A 23,516-nucleotide genomic window follows, 5' to 3' on the forward strand; every position below is an offset into this window, starting at 1 on the left:
TCCTGGGCCCAGGAGCTTGTCATCGCCCCCCCCCCCCGTTTCTTGATCTGGCAGCCCCAGCCTCAACCCAAGGGTCCCCATCCTCAACGCATTCCTCACTCTCACCGTCCTAATCCCCAGTACCTCCCTAGCCTCAGCCAGAGAGACCGCATTCCTCCCATCTCTAGTGCGAAAGGCCTCCACAGGACTTGGCTAGCTCAGTATCCTAACCTCCCATTCATTCCCTTCCTTCACCCAAGAGTCACTAATTTCTGTTAGTCTTTTAACCCTCCCATTCCTTTCCTGTCTGCTGTCCTCTTATCCTTCTACCTCAGTAGTACTGCCTCCATTTCCCTGTCCTCTGCCCAAGAATACCCAGCTCCCCTGCATCCTTGACCTGAACAGCCCCTCATTCCCTCGGTCCCCTCTCCTAACGCCTCCCCATCTCACTTTCTCTCTGTCAGTGTTTTGAGTCCCAACTGCTTCCCAAGTCTCCGAACCCTCCCTGTTTTCCTCTTCTGCAGTTAACAAGTTTCCTTTGGAGTCCTCACCCTCTGTTACTCTCATCAGCTTGAGACACTCTGATTTCTCCCTTTAGCATCTGAACCCCCCACCCCATTCCTCTCCTCTTGGTCCAAGACCAAGCCATCCCTAACTGTTGGCGTTCTGTCCCCTATTTCTTATCGTCCTCCATACGAGACCCCCGTCCCTCCCTTTCAGCATTCCAACTCCTCATTTCTCCCCGTCGTTAGCCCGAGGGCCGCTCATTTTTTCCCTTTAGCATCCTGGACCCCCATTTCTCTCTCCTCAACCCGAGAGGCCCCGATATCTCCCCTCAGCGTTCGGATCCTCCCCATGCCTCTGGGTCCTTGTCCAAGAGCCCGACACTTCCACCTGTCAGCCTTCGGGGCCCCTAGTCCTCCCTGTCCTCCGCCTAAATCTTCCCAAGACTCCCTTCAATATTCCGAGGCCGCCATTCCTCCCACTCATAGGCCCGAGGGCCCTTCATTGCTCTCCGTCAGCGTTCTGAGCCTCAACCCTTCCCCATTCTCCGCCTGAGCGGTCTCCATTTCTACCCCCCTTGACCGTCTCACCAGCTCGGCTCCCGGCCGGAACCTTCCACCGTTCTAGGTCCGTGGACCCATGGCGAGAATCCCGCCAGTGGCTCCCGCCTTCTCCGGCTCCTCGCCTTCCTCCTCCGCAGCCGCTTCCTCTGAAGCTGTAGCTGTCGTCGCCTCGGCCGTTCGTTGCTCCAGGAACCGGAAATCCGCTGTCCCTCTCTCGGGTTCCGCCCCCTGGCGGGACGCCTGCGCCCTAATACCCCGGAGCGTGGGTCGTGAGCAGGAAAGCTCCACGGCTGCGTGTTGAGTCCGGCGGCGAAGCGCGCCCCATTAGACGCGGCCTGCTGCGCTTGCGCACTGACGTCCTAAGAGGCTCGCGCCTCTTTAGAAAGCCGCAGAGCTTGCGCACCCCGCTTGAGCTCCTCCGCCCAGCTTGTGGTCACGTGTGCTTTCCCATCCCAACCTGAGGGGAGGAGGAGGATTGGGATTGGATTTAGTCTGTTAGTGGCGGTCCCCACAAGAGGTAACTAAGAGGGAGGGGTGGAAAAGGCTGGGTCTGTAAGCCCTCTTTGCCCACTTTTTAACCTTGTTTGCACTTGTGCTCTATCCTTCCTCCTGTCAAGGAAAAATGAAGCAGTAGTCGGTCTAAAGGAGAAATAGGAAATTTTATTTGTTCCAACCTGAGGGCTCTAAACCTAAAGACTGTTTCGGAAAACTCTACGGATTGTTCCACTTGTTTTCATTGGAAGACACAGTTACATACATTTTTGAATCGAAGGATATATATATATCACAGTGACACATTTTACGTTAAAGTTCAGAAGAGATATCATGTAGCTGGACCACGCTGACTCCGTGTTTTTCAGCTCCATCGTAGGACTAAGACACACAATTCTGCCTCTTCCCTTTTCTGCATGATTGAGCTTTAGCCTACTCAGAAAGAATGCGTCCTGCCAGGGAAGCTCAGTATCAACTTTTACCCTTGCCTTCATCTGATAGGAAGATTGGAAGAATGCCTTTTGCTGATGCAGACGGTTAATGATTTTTGAGGAATAAAAGTTATGAGACCCCTGGGGGAGGGGGAAAAAACAAAAATCTGCTTCCCGTTGGCATGATGTGTTTCTTGGTTAGTAATGAAACCAAGAGCTAACCTGAGAAGACCCGCCAAACCTAACCTGCCATGCTTACTTTCAGTTGCTTGCTTTTAGTTTATTTTTAACTAAACTTCCACTAGCTTATTTATATGTAATACCTCTGACATTTGGATCACTGTAGTAACAGTTGGTTAAATTGTTTTTCAGTAACATGGAGCCGGTTCTTGGCCAGTTCAGACCACTTGAGTCTACCGACTATCCAACTGGGCCTGCATGAGCGTCAGATGGATGATGTTTTAATAAGAAAGGGTGAAAAACTCCATCCTCAGAACATGCTAACACTGCCATCTTATGAACAGGTCTCCTATGAAGAGCCATTAAGCTTGACTACACCACTCTAATTACCTCGCTTTCCTTACTTCCAATCACCTTTGGCCATGATGAGACCTCCCTGCCTCTTTATCTCATAAATGTTCCTAAAACGTGTCTTCAAAAAAAGATGCTACACCTGGACATCACCAGATGGTCCATACTGAAATCAGATTGAGTGTATTCTTTGCAGCTAAAGATGGAGAAGCTCTATACAGTCAGTAAAAAGAAGACTTGGAGCTGACTGTGGTTCAGATCATGAACTCCCTATTGCAAAATTCAGACATGAATTGAAAAACTAGGGAAAACTGCTACACCATTCAGGTATGACCTAAATCAAATCGCTTCTGATTATACACCAGGAGTGACAAATAGATTCAAGAAATTTGATCTGATACAGCGCCTGAAGACCTATGCACAGAGGATTGTAACATTGTACAGGAGGCTGTGATCAAAACCATCCTCCAGAAGAAAAAATGTAAAAAGGCAAAATGGTTATCTGAGGAGGCCTTATAAATAGCTGAGAAAAGAAGAGAAGCAAAAGACAAAGAAGAAAAGGAAAAATATAGCCATCTGAATACAGAGTTCCAAAGAATAGCAAGGAGAGATGAGGAAGACTTCCTAAGTGAACAATGCAAAGAAATAGAAGAAAACAATAGAATGGGAAAGACTAGAGATCTCTTCAAGAAAATTAGAGACCTCTTCAAGAAAATTACCTTCTAGAGGCATTGCAAGGGCTCAAGAAAACCTTGTGCCCCACAGAAACTGAGCCAGACCTGTCTTTGAGTGTTTGAGTGTCTCCTCCAGAGGTACGGGTCAGCAGTGGCCTGCTGCAGGGGCTCTAGGTGCAGCAGACCTGGATATAGCATAAGCCCTATTGGAGGAGGTTGCCATTAACTGCACCATAGAGTCACCAGAATGTACATAGGACTGGGGAAACAGACTCTTGGCACAAACAAAAGCTTGTGTGCACCAGGACCCAGGAGAAAGGAGCAGTGACCCCACAAAAGACTGACTCAGACTTGCCCAGGAGTGTCCAGGAGTCTCCGGAGGAGGTGTGGGTGGCCTGCTACAGAGTTGGGGACACTGAATATGGCAGTGCCTGCACCGGAGCTTTTGAAGGAGGTTGCCATTATCTTCATGAACTCCACCATAGTAGGGCCTCAGGTTAAACAACAAGAAGGGAACACAGCCCCGCCCATTAACAGAAAATTGGATTAAAAATTTATTGAGCATGGGCCTGCCCATCAGAAGAAGACCTAATTTCCGCATCAGTCAGTCTCTCCCATCAGGAAGCTTCCATAAGCCTCTTATCTTATCCATCAGAGGATAGATAGAATGAAACCCACAATCACAGAAAACTAATCAAACTGATCACATGGACCACAGCTTTGTCTAACTCAATGAAACTATGAGCCATAACATGTAGGGCCAACCATGACGGACAGGTCATGGTGGAGAGTTCTGACAAACTGTGGTCCACTTTAGCATTCTTGCCTTGACAACCCCATGAACAGTATGAAAAGGCAAAATATAAGACACTGAACTATGAACTCCCCAGGTTGGTCGGTGCCCAATATGCTACTAGAGATCAGTGGAGAAATAACTCCAGAAAGAATGAAGAGATGGAGGCAAAGCAAAAACAACACCAAGTTGTGGATGTGACTGGTGATGGAAGTAAAATGTGATGCTGTAAAGAACAATATTGCATAAGAACCTGGAATGTTAGGCCCATGAATCAAGGTAAATTGGAAGTGGTCAAACAGGAGATGGCAAGAATGAACATTGACATTTTAGGAATCAGTGAACTAAAATGGACTGGAAGGATGAATTTAACTCAGATCATTATATCTTCTACTGTGGGCAAGAAACCCTTAGAAGAAATGGAGTAGCCCTCATAGTCAACAAAAGAGTCTGAAATGCAATACTTGGCTGCAATCTCAAAAATGAAAGAATGATCGCTGTTCATTTCCAAGGCAAACCATTCAATATCACACTAATCCAAGTCTATGCCCCGACCAGTAATGCTTAAGAAGCTGAAGTTGAAGGGTTCTATGAAGACTGACAAGACCTTCTAGAAGTAAATCCAAAAAAAAAAAAAAAAAAAGATGCGCTTTTCATCATAGGGGACTGGAATGAAAAAGTAGGAAATCAAGAGATACCTGGAGTGACAGGCAAGTTTGGCCTTGGAGTACAGAATGAAGTAGGGCAAATGCTCACAATTTTGCCAAGAGAATGCACTGGTCATAGCAAACGCCCTCTTTCAACAACACAAAAGAAGACTCTACACATAGACATCACCAGATGGTCAACACCGAAATCAGATTGATTATATTCTTTGCAGCCAAAGACGGAGAAGCTTTATACAATCAGCAAAAACAAGACTGGGAGCTGACTGGACTCAGCTCATGAACTCCTTATTGCCAAATTCAGACTTAGAGTGAAGAAAGTAGGGAAAACCACTAGACCATTCAGGTATGACCTAAATAAAATCCCTTACAGTTATACAGTGGAAGTGACAAACAGATCAATGGATTAGATCTGACAGAATGCCTGAAGAACTATGGATGGAGGTTCATGACACTGTACAGGAGGCAGGGATCAAGACAATCCACAAGAAAAAGAAATGCAAAAAAGTTAAAATGGTTGTCTGAGGAGGCCTTACAAATAGCTGAGAAAAGAAGAGAAGCAAAAGGCAAAGAGAAAAGGAAAGATATACCCATCTGAATACAGAGTTCCAAAGAATAGCAAGGAGAGATAAGAAAGCTTTCTTATGTGAAGAATGCAAAGAAATAGAGGGAAACAATAGAATGGGAAACACTAGAGATCTCCTCAAGAAAATTAGAGATACCAAGGGAAAATTTCATGCAAAGATGGGCACAATAAAGGACAGAAATGGTATGGACCTAACAGAGCAGAAGATATTAAGAAGAGGTGGCAAGAATACACAGAGTAAGTAAATGTTAGTCGCTCAGTCGTGCCTGACTCTTTGCAACCCCATGGACTGCAGCCCACCAGGCTTCCCTGTCCATGAGATTTTCCAGGCAAAGATACTGGAGTTGATTGCTATTTCCTTCTTTAGGGAATCTTCCCAACCCAGGAATCAAACCCAGGTCCCCTGCATTGCAGGCAGATTCTTTACTGAGTGAGCTACAAGGGAAGCTCATATACACAGAAGAACTATTAAAAAAAAAGATCTTCACAACCCAGATAATCATGATGGTGTGATCACTCACCTAGAGCCAGACATCCTGGAATGTGAAGTCAAGTGATGCTTAGGAAGCATCACTACGAACAAAGCTAGTGGAGTTGATGGATTCCAACTGAGCTATTTCAAATCCTAAAAGATGATGTTGTGAAAGTGCTGCACTCAATATACCAGACATTTGGGAAACTCAGCAGTGGCCACAGGACTGGAAAAGATCAGTTTTCATTCCAATCCCAAAGAAAGGCAATGCCAAAGAATGCTCAAACTACCGCACAATTGCACTCATCTCACATGCTAGTAAACTAACGCTCAAAATTCTCCAAGCCAGTCTTCAATAGTATGTGAACCATGAACTTCCAGATGTTCAAGCTGGTTTTAGAAAAGGCAGAGGAACCAGAGATCAAATTGCCAGCATTCATTGGGTCATCAAAAAAGTGAGCGAACTCCAGAAAAACATCTACTTGACGCCACCCTTATGGCAGAAAGTGAAGAGGAGCTAAAAAACCTCTTGATGAAAGTGAAAGAGGAGAGCGAAAAAGTTGGCTTAAAGCTCAACATTCAGGAAACGAAGATCATGGCATCCGGTCCCATCACGTCATGGGGAATAGATGGGGAAACAGTGGAAACAGTGGCAGACTTTATTTTGGGGGGCTCCCAAATCACTGCAGATGGTGACTGCAGCCATGAAATTAAAAGACACTTACTCCTTGGAAGAAAAGTTATGACCAACCTAGATAGCATATTCAAAAGCAGAGACATTACTTTGCCGACTAAGGTCCGTCTAGTCAAGGCTATGGTTTTCCCAGTGGTCATGTATGGATGTGAGAGTTGGACTGTGAAGAAGGCTGAGTGCCGAAGAATTGATGCTTTCGAACTGTGGTGTTGGAGAAGACTCTTGAGAGTCCCTTGGACTTCAAGGAGATCCAACCAGTCCATTCTGAAGGAGATCAACCCTGGGATTTCTTTGGAAGGAATGATGCTAAAGCTGAAACTCCAGTACTTTGGCCACCTCATGAGAAGAGTTGACTCATTGGAAAAGACTCTGATGCTGGGAGGGATTGGGGGCAGGAGGAGAAGGGGACGACTGAGGATGAGATGGCTGGATGGCATCACGGACTCGATGGACGTGTGTCTGTCTGAGTGAACTCCGGGAGATGGTGATGGACAGGGAGGCCTGGCATGCTGCGATTCATGGGGTCACAAAGAGTTGGACATGACTGAGTGACTGAACTAAACTGAACTCTGCTCCATTGACTATGCCAAAGCCTTTTTCTGTGTGGATCAAAACAAACTGGAAAATTCTTAAAGAGATGGAAATACCAGACCACCTGACCTGCCTTCTGAGAAATCTGTGTGCAGTCAGAAAGCAACAGTTAGAACCTTACTTGGAACAACAGACTGGTTCCAAATCAGGAAAGGAGTATGTCAAGGCTGTATATTATCACCCTGCTTATTTAGCTTATATGGAGAGTACATCCTGAGAAATGCTGGGCTGGATGAAGCACAAGCTGGAATCAAGATAGTTGGGAGAAATATCAATAGCCTCAGGTATGCAGATGACACCACCCTTATGGCAGAAAGTGAAGAAGAACTAAAGAGCCTCTTGATGAAAGTGAAAGAGGAGAGTTGGCTTAAAACTCAGCATTCAGAAAACGAAGATCATGGCATCTGGTCCCATCACTTCATGGCAAATAGATGGGAAACAATGGAAACAGTGACACACTTTATTTGGGGAGCCTCCAAAATCACTGCAGATGGTGGCAGTAGCCATGAAATTAAAAGACACTTGCTTCTTGGAAGAAAAGCTATGACCAACATAGACAGCATATTAAAAGGCAGAGACAATACTTTGCCAGCAAAGGTCCATCTAGTCAAGGCTATTTTTTTTTTTTTCCGGTAGTCATGTATGGATGTGAGAGTTGAACTATAAAGAAAGCTGAGCACCAATGAATTGATGCTTTCCAACTGTGGTTTTGGAGAAGACTCTTGAAAGTCCCTTGAATTGCAAGGAGATTGAACTAGTCCATGCTAAAGGAAATCAGTCCTGAATATTCATTGAAAGGACTGATGTTGAAAATGAAACTCCAATACTTTGGCCACCTGATGGGAAGAACTGACTCATTCAAAAGACTCTGATTCTGGGAAAGATTGAAGGCATGAAGAGAAGGGGACAATAGAAGGTGAGATGGTTGGATGGCATCACCAACTTGATGGACATGAGTCTGAGTAAACTCCGGGAGTTGGTGATGGACAGGGAGGCCTGGTGTGCTGCAGTCCATGGGGTCACAAAGAATCAGACAAAACTGAACGACTGAACTGAAAGCCTTTGAATGTGTGGATCACAACAAACTGTGGACAATTCCTACAGAGATGGAATACCAGACCACCTTACCTGCCTCCTGTGAAATCTATAAGCAGGTCAAGAAGCAACAGTTAGAACCATACATGGAACAATGGACTGGGAAATTCCAAATCAGGAGATTGGAATCCCAAATTGGGAAGGAAGTTCCAAATTGGGAAAGGAGTACATCAAAGCTGTATATTGTCACCCTGCTTATTTAACTTATATGCAGAGTACATCATGCGAAATGCCAGGCTGGATGAAGCACAAGCTGGAATCAAGATTGCCAGGGGAAATATCAATAACTTCAGATATGCTGGTGACACAACCCTTATGGCAGAACGCAAAGAAGAACTAAAGAGCCTTTTGACAAAGGTGAAAGAGGAGCGTGGAAAAGCTGGCTTAAAAGGCAACATTCAGAAAACTAAGCTCATGGCATCCAGTTCAATCACTTCATGGCAAATAGAAGGGGAAAAAATAGAAACAGTGACAGATTTTATTTTCTTGAGCTCCAAAATCACTGCATATGGTGACTGAACCATGAAAGTAAAAGAGACTTGTTCCTTGGAAGAAAAGTTATGACAGACCTAGACAGCATATTATATATATTATATATAGGTATATATAATATACATGTATTATAAGGGACTGGAATGGCAAAGTAGTAAGTCAAGAAACATCTAGAGTAACAGGCAAGTTTGGCCTTGGAGTACAGAATGAAGCAAGGCAAAGGCTAACAGAGTTCTGCCAAGAGAATGCACTGGTCGTAGCAAACACCCTCTTCCAACAACACAAGAGAAGACTCTACACATGGACATCACCAGACGGTCAACACCGAAATCAGATTGATTATATTCTTTGCAGCCAACGATGGAGAAGCTCTATACAGTCAGCAAAAACAAGACTGGGAGCTGACTGTGACTCAGCTCATGAACTCCTTATTGCCAAATTCAGACTTAGAGTGAAGAAAGTAGGGAAAACCACTAGACCATTCAGGTATGACCTAAATCAAATCCCTAACAATTATACAGTGGAAGTGAGAAATAGATTTAAGGGACTAGATCTGATAGAGAGAGTGCCTGATGAACAATGAATGGAAGTTCATAATGTTGTACAGGAGGCAGGGATCAAGACCATCCACAAGAAAAAGAAATGCAAAAAAGCAAAATGGCTATCTGAGGAGGCCTTACAAATAGCTGTAAAAAGAAGAGAAGTGAAAAGCAAAGGAGAAAAGGAAAGATGTACACATTTGAATACAGAGTTCCAAAGAATAGCAAGGAGAGATAAGAAAGCCTTCCTCGGTGATCAGTGCAAAGAAATAGAGGAAACCAATAGAATGGGAAAGACTAGAGATCTCTTCAAGAAAATTAGAGATACCAAGGGAACATTTCATGCAAAGATGGGCTTGATAAAGGACAGAAATGGTATGGACCTGACAGAAGCAGAAGATATTAAGAAGAGGTGGCAAAAATACACAGAAGAACAGTACAAAAAAGATCTTCACGACCCACATAATTATGATGGTGTGATCACTCACCTAGAGCCAGACATCCTGGAATGTGAAGTTAAGTGGGCCTTAGGAAGCATCACTACGAACAAAGCTAGTGGAGGTGATGGAATTCCAGCTGAGCTATTTCAGATCCTAAAAGATGATGCTGAGAAAGTGCTGCGCTCAATATACCAGACAATTTGGAAAACTCAGCAGTGACCACAGCACTGGAAAAGATCAGTTTTCATTCCAGTCCCAAAGAAAGGCAATGCCAAAGAATGCTCAATCTACTGCATGATTGCACTCATCTCACACGCTAGCAAAGTAATGCTCAAAATTCTCCAAGCCAGGCTTCAGCAATACGTGAACCATGAACTTCCAGATGTTCAAGCTAGTTTTAGAAAAGGCTGAGGAACCAGAGATCAAATTGCCAACATCCGCTGGATCATCAAAAAAGCAAGAGTTCCAGAAAAACATCTATTTCTGCTTTATTGACTATGCCTATGCCTTTGACTGTGTGGATCACAATAAACTGTGGAAAATTCTGAAAGAGATGGGAATACCAGACCACCTCACCTGCCTCTTGAGAAATCTGTATGCAGGTCAGGAAGCAACAGTTAGAACTGGACATGGAACAACAGATTGGTTCCAAATAGGTAAAGGAGTACGTCAAGGCTGTATATTGTCACCCTGCTTATTTAACTTCTATGCAGAGTACATCATGAGAAATGCTGGACTGTATGAGACACAAGCTAAAATCAAGACTGTTGGGAGAAATATCAATAACCTCAGGTATGCAGATGACACCACCCTTATGGCAGAAAGTGAAGAGGAACTAAAAGCCTCTTGATGAAAGTGAAAGAGGAGAGTGAAAAAGTTGGCTTAAAGCTCAACATTCAGAAAACGAAGGTCATGGCATCTGGCCCCATCACTTCATGGCAAATAGATGGGGAGACAGTGGAAACAGCGCAGACTTTATTGGGGCGGGGGGCTCCAAAATCACTGCAGATGGTGACCGCAGCTGTGAAATAAAAAGATGCTTACTCCTTGGAAGAAAAGTTATGACCAACCTAGAGAGCATATTGAAAAGCAGAGACATTACTTTGCCAACAAAGTTCCGTCTAGTCAAGGCTATGGTTTTTCCAGTAGTCATGTATGGATGGATGTGAGATCTGGACTGTAAAGAAAGCTGAGTGCCAAAGAATTGATGCTTTTGAACTATGGTGTTGGAGAAGTCTCTTGAGAGTCCCTTGAACTGCAAGGAGATCCAACCAGTCCATGCTAAAGAAAATCAGTCCTGAGTGATCATTGAAAGGACTGATGTTGAAAATGAAACTCCAGTACTTTGGCCACCTGATGCAAAGAACTGACTCATTTGAAAAGACCCTGATACTAGGAAAGATTGAAGGCAGGAAGAGAAGGGAACAACAGAGGATGAGATGTTTGGATGGCATCATCTACTCAATGGACATGAGTTTGAGTCAACTCTGGGAATTAGTGATGGACAGGGAGGCTTGGCATGCTGCACTCCATGGGGTCACAAAGAGTTGAGCACAATTGAGCAACTGAACTGAACTGACTGAACTGACTGAGACAGCATATTAAAAAGTGGAGACATCACTGTGCTGACAAAGGTCTGTATAGTCAAAGCTATGGTTTTTTCAGTAGTTATGTATAGATGTGTGAGTTGAACCATAAAGAAGGCTGAATGCTGAAGAATTGATGATTTATAATTGTGGTGCTGGAGAAGACTCTTGAGAGTCCCTTGGACAACAAGGAGAACAGACCAGTCAGTCCTAAAGTAAATCAACTCTGAATATTTATTGAAAGAACTGATGCTGAAGTTGAAGCTCCAATAGTTTGGCCACCTGATGAAGAAGTTGGCTTATTGGAAAAGACTCTGATGCTGGGAAAGATTGATGGCAAAAGAAGGGAGAAGCAGAGGACGAGATGGTTGGATACCATCACCAACACTATGGATATGAACTTGAGCACATTCTGGGAGATCATGAAGGATGGGAAGCCTGGCATGCTGCATTCTATGTTGCAAAGAATCAGACATTGACTTATTGACTGAACAATAACAACAGCAAGACTTGGCCATTCCACAGCTAGTCAGGGAATTACAATCTTGGGTGGGGGGAGATTACCAGGTTATTGTCATATTTTCATACCTCATTTGGCACTAATGAGGCCAATAGTCTCTCATTTGGCACTAATAAGAGTCTTTATACTCTCTAAAAGGGACAAAAATGGAAATGAGACTGCCCCACTATAACCTGCAGCAATGATCCCTGAGCTATATCCTTGGTTCCATTGGCTGAGCCACTGATCCACTGATCAGATGAAAGGTGGACTATATCGACCCATACTACCCTTATCAGAGGGACACAACCACACATTAACCTTGCTGCTACTGCCACCAGTCTGATGCAATCCTTGGCTAGTAAAAGAGCAAATTGACCAAGTTGGAAAATGTGTACAAAGTCCTACTCACATAGATAGCAACCAAGGGACTGATTTCACTGGACATGATACACAAGAACAGTCAGAAGCCCATGAGATTTCATGAACCTCCCATCGGCTGTATAACCCAACAGCAGCAAGATAGGTAGAAAGAACCAATATAGTATATTAACACATATATATTAATACATATATATGGAATTTAGAAAGATGGTAATGATGACCCTATATGCAAGACAGCAAAAGAGACACAGATGTAAAGAACAGACTTTTGGACTCTGTGGGAGAAGGTGAGGGTGGGATAATTTGAGAGACTAGCGCTGAAACATGTATATTACCATATGTGATAGAGATCGCTAGTCCAAGTTCGATGGATGAGACAGGGTGCTCAGGGCTGGTGCACTGGGATGACCCTGAGGGGTGGGATGGGGCGGGAGGAGGGAGGGGGATTCAGGATGGGGAACACATGTACACCCATGGCTGATTCATGTCAATGTATGGCAAAAACAACAACAATATTTTAAAGTAATTAGCCTACAATTAAATTAATTTTTTTAAAAAAGAAGAGAAACCAAAAAAAAAAAAAAAGAGTTAATTGGTTACTGAAAGAGGGAGTGAAGACAATTTCTCTGACAAGCCTTTACGAGAATGGTCTTCACCTGGATCTTAGAAGCCATCCAGCAAAGAAACACAGCAACCCGCAGCAGGCTATACACCAGTTTATGCGACACTGACTGTACCTGCTCTGTCCGCTCGGGCCTTAAAGTTATAAGACTTAGAAGGAGGACTGAGACCCATTTAGCATGCTATGGATATTATATTAAGGATGCCACAAGACTTCCCACCTTGGAGACTATCTTAGATTGGAGACTTAGATGGTATCTCCCTCCCAGGTGGCTTGACATCCTTATACCTTTGTAGGAAGGGCCAGCCCCTGGCATAGTATTTCCTCAAACTTTCTAATCGAAGCCCCACCCATAAACAAGATGATCTCCTCCTTGAAATTAGGTGGGGGACTCAAGGAGTGTTCCTCTCATGGGTGCTACCAAAATTCCCACATATAACAGCTCCCTGCCCACTTCTGACATAAAGAGAAGACATGTCTGGCATTGTCCTCTGAGAAAAGTGCCAATGCCTGGGGTGATCCCTGTACATGGAGACCAGACTTGTATGGTGTTTCTGAATGGAGAAACTCTTATCTATCATTCTTGGTCTTTCCCTTCTGAGATTCATGCCACCTGCCTCCAACAATGCGTTTCTGTCCTGGGCTACCGCTTACGCTGGAGTCCATAACTGCTCTGACTGCTAGGGGTGTGGATTGCTGCCAGTGTCTAGCGCTGAAGGAATGTCGTGGGTCAGTCTGCCTGTTAACCTCACAGCACGGGGACAGTGGGTGGGCAGGTAGGTAAACTCCTGTTGGGAACACTAGATGTCACCATGGCTCACGTTTTCCCCTTTGACAGGAATGATAGTATTAATAAAAAGTATTTCCTCCTCAGCTTGAACCCAGAACCCAGTGTGAGGAAAGCAGGAGAGACTTCTTCTTGAAGCCTGTCATCCATCTTAAAGACAGGATGCGAACTGGGTCTGAACCCTGCCCAAGAGTGAGAAAACCATTGCTAATGAAAACCAGGTCTCCTGGAGACTTCCCTCCCAATAGATGGCAGAGATTGTAGTTGAGGTCAGGCTGCCCCTGTTAGATTAACCGTGGAGACATCCCCCCTTGATGCATAATCATTGTTCCCCCTACCCTTTGACCTTAATTGTTTGTTCTCCTAGCACCTACTTATAAAACTCATACACAACAAAGAGGTTGCTAACATGTAACCAGTCATGTGGGGGAGAGGGGTATAAAACAGGGCCCCTCAGAAACAGCAGGGTCCTTTTTGGGAACTGATTCCCCTTGGACCCACTGGCATAATAAACTGTGCTTCACTGTCTTAAGTGTCCTCCGAGGTGTGTTTTGTGACTCTGGATTCCACAGCCAGAGGACAGAAACACCTGGTTGGCCAAATGTAACCATATGGAGTACTACCACTGTCCTCTCTTTCTTTTGTCCACCTGGTTTTTCAACTGGATGGACAAGTCAAGGAAAGAAGACTCTTACAGCAAGGACTTTCTTATCACCCAAAGGTGTCGCCTGAATATGTGACACCAGTCTTTGGCTTTATCTCCCATATGGGTGGACTTTCCCCTCTTTGTCTAGAAAGGTCTATTCTTCTTTGTCAGACACTTTCTGAAACCTGCTGACTCTCAAAACTGGGTGGAGTTATAATCTCTCCTTGTGGGGATGGCTGGTCTCCATCTTTCTCCCTCAGTATGGAGACATTCATGGTGGCTGCCTTGCATGCTCAGTCATGTCCAGCACTTTGCCACGCCATGGACTGTATAGCCCGCCAGGTTCTTCTGTCCATGGAGTTTTCCAGGCAAGACTACTGGAGTGGGTTGCCATTTCCTCCTCCAGGGGAATCTTCCTGACCCAGGGATCGAATCCATGTCTCCTGCATTGCAGCCAGATTCTTTACCACTGAGCCATTGCAGTGCCTATGGGCATTCATGTTAAATTAGAAATACAAGCTCTAGCCGAGCTCACCGCCTTTGTATTAAATAATTCTAGGTAAAGCGTTTTTCTACTAAATCAGGAAACTAAATGTTCCTCATTTACTTCCAATTTCCTAGTGGTTTTCCAAAACTATTATGGCTCTGGACATGTTGACAGAGGTACGTGGGGAAACATGTCCTAATTCAACAACAATATCGTACTTACAGCCCCTCTTATCAATTTAGCATCACTGATTTATCATCTCATATGAAAAAGGCTATTAGCCATGAAGAGAACATTTCTCTTGCAGATGACTGCATCTGTTGGTTGACCTTCTTGCCAGGCAAATGTGCCATGGCCCTGCCAGGCACTCTTCCTTGTCTAACAGGGATTCTTTGTATGTTGCTCTTGTGGTATAGGCATGCAGATTACCTCCCAATATCTGGCCCCAGAGTATTCAGCAAAGAATGGTGGATAAAATTGCATGGGCCATATAGATGTCTGGGTGAAATGTGTGGCTGAACCACACTGACTCCATTTTTTTTCAGCTCCATCATAGGCCTGCAGTCCTGACTCCTCCCCTTTCTATGTGACTGAGCTTTCAAGTACTCAGAGGGGAATGCACCTGAGCCAGATAATCTCCTTATCAACTTTAACCCTTGCCTCCACCTTATAAGAAAACTGAAAGAATGGTGCTTAGTTTGTCTATTTGTTTATCTGTTTGCTAACACAGATGGTTAACGGTCCATGAGGAATGCTAGTCATAAGACCCCCAAAGGGAAGGAAAAACCCCAGATCCCATTGTATGGATGTATTTCTGTCTTAGTATTTAGATTCTACCTTTAGTTTTGACTCTGTTAAATGCCCTCAGGAGAGCCAAGTGAAGCTGCTGATGCTCCCAGATTGTTGGGTCATCATGATCCTATGAAGGATTAGGGGAGAAAAAGACTAATGTCTAAGGAGTTATACTGCTAGCACCAGAAGAAGGAAAAAATTATCTTTATGTTTGAGCAGACATTCCTGCCTTTGAGGGGATCTGTTTAACGTATAATGCAGATATACACTGTCCATTAGGGAGGGACCAATATGGCTGAGGAGTATATTATATTTAAATTTTCTTGTTTTGCCTCAAGAAATAAATTTCATTCTCTCTTTTCCCTCTTTTGATCATTAATCCTTCAACAGAAAACATTAGGTGATTAAATACTTGGTTCTTCAACACCAGAGTGGTTTCTTACCTGCCTTGGATCCGTTCTGTCCTACAAAGCCAGATCCCAATAGGCCAGTTTCTTCTTTCAGGAGTCTATGTGTCAATAAAGTACCACGTCAAGGACTCACGACTAATAATGTTATGTTGAACGTGTTCAATATAACTCATGCCAATTATTGTCCAATCATCCTCCTATGGACATTATGCATGTCCAGCATTTTGCATCAGTTCAGTTCAGTTCAGTCGCTCAGTCATGTCCGACTCTTTGCGACCTCATGAATCACAGCACGCCAGGCCTCCCTGTCCATCACCAACTCCCGGAGTTCACTCGACTCACGTCCATTGAGTCAGTGATGCCATCCAGCCATCTCATCCTCTGTCGTCCCCTTCTCCTCCTGCCCCCAATCTCATCAGGGTCTTTTCCAATGAGTCAACTCTTCTCATGAGGTGGCCAAAGTACTGGAGTTTCAGCTTTCATTCCTTCCAAAGAAATCCCAGGGCTGATCTCCTTCAGAATGGACTGGTTGGATCTCCTTAGAACTATACATATGATCAATAGTTTCAAGTCACTTAGACATCATTATTTTACTAGCAAGTCTGGATATGCAGCAAAAATCACAATAGTTCTCCATAAGTGATACAGAACACAATCAGTATAACCAACAACATTAAAGTCAAGCTGAGATTTAAGCCATGAACCCTCAGAACTGAACCATTTACCCAAGATGTAACCTAGACTAGGAAGGGGATCCAGGATCCCTTAAGAAGAAATTTAATTTTCCATGTGATGAAAACTAAATGAAAATTTAATTCTGGTATGAAATTACAAAATTCAGTCTGGATTGTAGTACAGGTTCCTCCTCGCCAAGTGGTTAAAATGCCAAGACGTATTTGGTTTTGTAACTTTGCTTTCCTTAACATAAGATTTCAGAATTAAACAAACTAAGGGAAAAATCAGTTAATTGAATGCAGTGAACAATACAGGGATATATGCTAACAGAGAAACATTCTACAGGCTATACATGTTGTCGATCATCTTGACTGTTGCACAAACATTGTGTGTGTACCTTTAGCAGTGCAATTTAGAAAGCAGTGGTACATGCCATCAGTAACTTGAATAGCTATGAAAATTATAATAATACAATGAAAATAATAATCATCTATACAATAAAGTGAGAAAAATTACCTAGGCCTGCAGGGAGCCAACTAAACAGATTATCAAAAGGGTCTGGGTTTTTGTTTTGTTCGTTTTTTACTCTTATAACCATTTTGCTTTTCGGAAATTTTATCTAGGAATATCTCTACTTCTGCAGAGGTATTGATATAAAGGCCACAAGTCAGGTGAGCAACAGGAGAAACAACTCCTTGGTTATCTCTTAGAAAATCGAAAGTAACTGTATTATCCAGTACTACTTGGGTTAAGGAATTGAGGGCTGTCCAGTAGATTTGCAGTCTCTTCAAATGGTGGCTGATAGATTTACAACCATATCTCTATTTATACTCCTGCAGCAGGAATCAAGATTCTCAAAAGACGTTGCTACCAGGTATCTTGGTATCCTAATAACATAGGTCTCTTGATCCCTTAATGGAGAGAGAAAGGTGATCCAGCTGTCTCTTTTGTATAGACATAGCATCCCAATAAGCATAAACCTTCTAACTGCCAGCAATTAGGATATTTATGTGCCCATTCATGGGAAGGTGGGTCAATTCCAATGCCACATCTGAAGACAAAACCTGGGGGAGCTAAAGTCATCCTTCCAAGAGAGCTCTCATTAATGCATTCATCAATAGGAAGTGCTGCTAACATGGTATTAAACCATGGGTCACTTCTCTTGCAGGCTTTCCAAGAGCCATCTGTGTGGTATTGGACATAAGAGAGTTTCTGGCACAAGTTACTTGTCTTTTTCTCTTCAGGACATTCGTTAATTAAGTAAGAGATGGAGCAGAAAGGTCCTAGGCTAAGCTGTGCTCAGTCTCTAAGGGCCAAGGACAGTATCAGACAAGGGATGGACATATTACTAGGCTGGGGTATTTGAACCTGAAAGTCCAGGAGGAGGTGGATCCAAGTAAGTGATGACATTAGGAATATCTGAAAATTCCGTGACAGGAATTATGAGGGGCCTGTATCAGTCTTGTATTGACTGAAGAATTTGATGACAAATCCGACAGTTGGTTAAATGACCCGCAGTAGCTATTCTCTGTGACGACTTTACTGAAGAACTAATTCTCTTTCCATTCTAAACACTGGGGCAGAAGGATAGCTAGAGGTAAAACAGTAACCAGAGAAAGCAATGGCAACCCACTCCAGTACTCTTGCCTGGAAAATCACATGGACAGAGGAGCCTGGAAGGCTGCAGTCCATGGGGTCGCTAAGAGTCGGACACGACTGAGCGACTTCACTTTCACTCTTCACTTTCATGCATTGGAGAAGGAAATGGCAACCCAGTCCAGTGTTCTTGCCTGGAGAATCCCAGGGACAGGGGAGCCTTGTGGGCTGCCGTCCATGGGGTAGTGCAGAGTCAGACACGACTGAAGCGACTTAGCAGCAGCAGCAAAACAGTAACTCTCAATGTTGACAGAGAGACAGACAGTTGGTAAACAGTACAATTGAACTAGTAGGATGAGTCCAACAGGGCCGGTCTGGATTCTTGGGTTACCTGTCTACTGCTGTTACTGACTTCTAATGCCAGCTTGGTGATGCTCGTCTGAGTCAAAGCCAGGTGTGAGAAACAGTTCACAGTACATGTAGGAGCAGAAGCCCTTTTTAAAAATTGAGAGATAGAAACCCAGGGTTCACTCCTTTGAGCTTTACAACACAGGAATTAGTTAATAATACATGATAGGGCCCTTTCCAACACAGCTGCAAAGAATCTTGTATTTGATACCTTTTCCAATAGACAAAAGTCTCCAGGTTGCAACCCATGATCCATAAGGTCTTCATCTCCCAGAAGCTAGCTGTGAAAGCAATTAGTTCCCAGCTTTTCATTTTCTTTAAGTGCCTTAAGAAATCGAACAATGCAGCATATCATCACTCATATAATACTGGTTTGTACACGCCTTCATCTGGTGCATAGATCATCCAGTGGTTATTTCAAAAGGAGACAATTGACGCTTGCCAAAAGAAGTAGACCTAAGGTTGAGAAGCACCAACAGAAGAGCTTTTGGCCATGAAGATGAAAAGCCCCTGAGAGTTTTGCCAGTTGAGTTTTGATAGTCAGTTAGTGCTTTCTATCAATCCTGAATACTGGGGGTGACAAGCACAGTGAAAATGCTCTTATTGACCAGAAATCACAAATTGATTTAATTATTTATCTGACAAAGTAAATTTTTTTGTCCCTATGCAACTCAGAAGGAATTCTCCAAATAAGATTTATTCTTTTTAATAGTGATTTACCTGCTATTAATGTTGCTCTCTTTCAAAGAACTGCTTCTACCCAGTGTGGAAATATTACCAAGATACATTTGCATCATTGAGATGGAGGCATTTGGACAAAATCCAACTGCCATACCTCAAAGGTTTCCTTAAGAAGGGCTAAGTGGTATTGAAATGCATGAAACAGATTCCTGGGATTGTATTTCAGGTAAATAGTGCATCGACTTATGCTCTGAGAGCCAGTGTAAGGAGGGGAGTCCAAAAATGCTGTTTTCCCCACAAAATCATTTTTTCAAGAACCCTGTGGGTCAGGGAGTGCACTGCTGGAGTAAAAGCGATTGAACCCATGCAGACACTATAAGTCTCTTATTTGGTCCAAAACATATTTGTGAAGTGGGGTTAAAAAACCCTCCTTTCCTCTCCTGCATTTGCTTCTCACCTTCTGAGGCTACTTCTCAAGCCTGTAAAAGAAGTTTCTTGACAGTTTTGTCCAGGTTAGGTTTGAGTAGCGGACATTCTCAGAACTGGCTAGAAACAGAACTTACAGCAGGTTGTTTGGCTGCTGACTCAGTGGATTGATTCCCTTTGGGCTCTAATGAAGCAGATTTGGAATGTCTAGGTATTTTAATAATGGCCTTTTTTAAGGCATTTGTATAGAGTATAATAATTCTATTTTCCCATTCTTTATGGGTTTTCCTAATGACATAAAACCCTCTCTTATTACAGAGCACTCCAAATTGTGTCACTTTGAAAGTATTGCAGCTATCATCGTACATGTTTGCTGTCTGGTCCTTAGTTCGTTGACAATCTCTGATCAGAGCAATGAGTTCAGCTTGCTATGCTGACTTTGCTTCTGATAGATGAGAGCTCCCAGCTGCATCTACAATTAATGTTATTAACACAGACCCAGCTCAGTATTGTCCCTGCTGCTGCTGCTGCTAAGTCACTTCAGTCGTGTCCGACTCTGTGCGACCCCATGGACTGCAGCCTTCCAGGCTCCTCCGTCCATGGGATTTTTCAGGCAAGAGTACTGGAGTGGGGTGCCATTGCCTTCTCCGCAGTATTGTCCCTGCTCTTCCTTTAAGTAAGATCCATCTGTAAACCAAACTAAATCAGCATAACTAATAGGGTTTTCCTGAAAATCATTCCTAGAAACAAGAAAATAATCAGTGAAGTGTAATTATGGTTGCTGTCGTCTTGGCATTATGGGGGTAAGTTGTGGGGTTAAGATTATTGCACTGCAGCCAAAGTAATATGAGGTGAAGAAAGCAGCAATATCTTGTAAGAGGCTAACTTACAGAACAGCATTGACTATGATGAGAATTCAAGAGACTCGGGTGCGGAACATAGTCAAAGCAGAGATTCCACCACTATTTATTCAGTCCCTTGTATTGGCGAGCTGTCCCTGAAATATTAATAGTGCTCAGACAGGATGAGAGTCCTCTCACTATGAATCTAATTGACAACTATAGCATCCTCCCAGTAGATGTTGATCACCATGACTCTCTATTAATATCCCTAAGACACTACCTTTCTCTTCATGTAAAGAGAGAAAAACCTGTAACTTGTAATCAGAATGGCCTAATGCCACAGCTTGGTTAACATGGACTTCAAACTCCTATGGCTATTTTCTCCTTCTGTTGTTCTTCAGTTGGGTCATGTCCACTGGACTTAAGCAGTGAGTAAAAAGGTTGATAGAGGAAAACAACAGATTGGGAAAGACTAGAGATCTCTTCAAGAAAATTAGAGATACCAAGGGAACATTTCATACAAAGATGGGCTTAATAAAGGACAGAAATGGTATGGACCTAACAGAAGCAGAAGATATTAAGAAGAGGTGGCAAGAATACAGGGAAGAAGTGTACAAGAAAGATCTTCACGACTCAGATAGTCATGATGATGTGATCTCTAATGTAGAGCCACACATCTTGGAACGTGAAGTCAAGTGGGCCTTAGAAAGCATCACTACGAACAAAGCTAGTGGAGGTGATGGAATTCCAGGTGAGCTGTTTCAAATCCTGAAAGATGATGCTGTAAAAGTGCTGCACTCAATATGCCAGCAAGTCTGGAAAACTCAGCAGTGGCCACAGGACTGGAAAAGCTCAGTTTTCATTCCAATTCCAAAGAAAGGCAATGCCAAAGAATGCTCAAACTACTGCACAATTGCGCTCATCTCACATGCTAGTAAAGTAATGCTCAAAATTCTCCAAGCCAGACTTCAGCAATACGTGAATTGTGAACTCCCTGATGTTCAAGCTGGTTTTAGAAAAGGCAGAGGAACCAGAGATCAAATTGCCAACACCTGCTGGATCATGGAAAAAGCAAGAGAGTTCCAGAAAAACATCTCTTTCTGCTTTCTTGACTATGCCAAAGCCTTTGACTGTGTGGATCACAATAAACTGGAAAATTCTGAAAGAGATGGGAATACCAGACCACCAGACCTGACTCTTGAGGAATCTGTATGCAGGTCAGGAAGCAACAGTTAGAACTGGACATGGGACAACAGACTGTTTCCAAATAGGAAAAGGAGTACGTCAAGGCTGTATATTGTCACCCTGCTTATTTAACTTATATGCAGAGTACATCATGAGAAACACTGGACTGGAAGAAACACAAGCTGGAATCAAGATTGCCGGGAGAAATATCAATCACCTCAGTTATGCAGGTGATACCACCCTTATGGCAGAAAGTGAAGAGGAACTAAAAAGCCTCTTGATGAAAGTGAAAGAGGAGAGCGAAAAAGTTGGCCTAAAGCTCAACATCCAGAAAACGAAGATCATGGCATCTGGTCCCATCACTTCATGGGAAATAGATAGGGAAATAGTGGAAACAGTGGCAGACTTTTTTTTTTTTTTTTGGGGGGCTCCAGAATCACTGCAGATGGTGACTGCAGCCATGAAATTAAAAGACACATACTCCTTGGAAGGAAAGTTATGACCAACCTAGATAGCATATTCAAAAGCAGAGACATTACTTTGCCGACTAAGGTCCGTCTAGTCAAGGCTATGGTTTTTCCTGTGGTCATGTATGGAATGTGAGAGTTGGACTGTGAAGAAGGCTGAGTGCCGAAGAATTGATGCTTTCGAACTGTGGTGTTGGAGAAGACTCTTGAGAGTCCCTTGGACTGCAAGAAGATCCAACCAGTCCATTCTGAAGGAGATCAGCCCTGGGATTTCTTTGGAAGGAATGATGCTAAAGCTGAAGCTCCAGTACTTCGGCCACCTCATGCGAAGAGTTGACTCATTGGAAAAGACTCTGATGCTGGGAGAGATTGGGGGCAGGAGGAGAAGGGGACGACCGAGGATGAGATGGCTGGATGGCATCACGGACTCGATGGACGTGAATCTGAGTGAACTCCGGGAAATGGTGATGAACAGGGAGGCCTGGCATGCTGCGATTCATGGGGTCGCAAAGAGTCGGACACGACCGAGCGACTGAACTGAACTGAACTGGAAAAGGTTGGACAATACATTAAAAATTAAGTACCCAATTCCTACAACATCAGTCAGACCCAGAAATCCCCTCAATTGTTATTCTGGGTGGGGGTGGGGAGAGTGGTGAGAAAATAATAATTATTTTATTTTTTTTGTTTCAATCAAGTCCTTCCTGAGATATTAAGCGGCCCATATGTTTTGCAGTAGGTAGGCAAAGTTGGAGTTTATCTTTAGACAACTGTGTCCCTGAGAAGGGGCTTCCCAGGTGGTTCAGTGGTAAAGAATCTACCTACCAATGCAGGAGACACAGGAACTACAGGTTCAATCCCTGGGTTGGGAAGATCCCCTGAAGGAGGAAATGACAACCAACTCAAGTATTCTTGCCTGGAGAATCCCATGGACAGCAGAGCCTAGAAGGCTACAGTCCATAGGGTCACAAAGAGTTGGACATGAATGAAGCGAATGAGCATGCATGCATGCATGTCCCTTAGAAGCTAACTTGGGTAACTGATGGATAGTATCTTTTTGAGAATCCAGTTCAGTTTTAGAGCATAATATCAAATTGTCTTTGTATTGAATTAAAGTATAACCACCAGGAAAGTCTACATCAGTTAAAGTAGGTGGGGTTCTAACTGGTAGCCTTGTGCATAGCTGTCCAGGTATATTAATGATTTTCCCACATGAAGACAAAAAGTCATGTGATTGGCCTTCTCTACTGGGATGCTAAAGAAGGCACTGCTTTTAGGAGGAATGACTGAGAGTAAAGTGTGTGGATTTGGGACCAAAGGATATCAAGGAATTGCAATATTATTTATTGCTCACAGATCTTGAACAAATCTCCAGCCTTTTCCATTCAGCTATCTTGCTTGCAGGGTAGGCATGTTTCAAGGACTAGTACAGCGAATTACTTTTTAAAAGACATTCCTGAATAACAGGCGATGGCATAACAT

At 43.5% G+C, this 23,516-nt stretch overlaps 1 protein-coding gene and 1 long non-coding RNA gene across 51 annotated transcripts in view; one reads left to right on the forward strand and one right to left on the reverse strand.

Annotated features, from left to right (window-relative positions):
- MBD1 (methyl-CpG binding domain protein 1) overlaps nt 1–1,231 on the reverse strand; it is a 62,081-nt gene extending 60,850 nt beyond the window's left edge. For all 50 annotated transcript variants that reach the window (XM_042239431.2, XM_060405522.1, XM_042239426.2 and 47 more), the window contains exon 1: nt 1,074–1,231. The gene's annotated coding sequence lies outside the window, so the exon portion shown is untranslated. The remainder of the gene's footprint in view (nt 1–1,073) is intronic.
- Nucleotides 1,232–1,290: 59 nt separating this feature from the next.
- Nucleotides 1,291–11,811, forward strand: LOC132658509 (uncharacterized). Its single transcript, XR_009598244.1, has 2 exons — nt 1,291–1,563; nt 2,342–11,811. It is a non-coding gene; the product is annotated as an uncharacterized LOC132658509 (long non-coding RNA).
- Nucleotides 11,812–23,516: the final 11,705 nt, after the last annotated feature.

This window comes from Ovis aries, chromosome 23, assembly GCF_016772045.2.
Source record: "Ovis aries strain OAR_USU_Benz2616 breed Rambouillet chromosome 23, ARS-UI_Ramb_v3.0, whole genome shotgun sequence".
Classification (NCBI taxonomy): domain Eukaryota; kingdom Metazoa; phylum Chordata; class Mammalia; order Artiodactyla; family Bovidae; genus Ovis; species Ovis aries.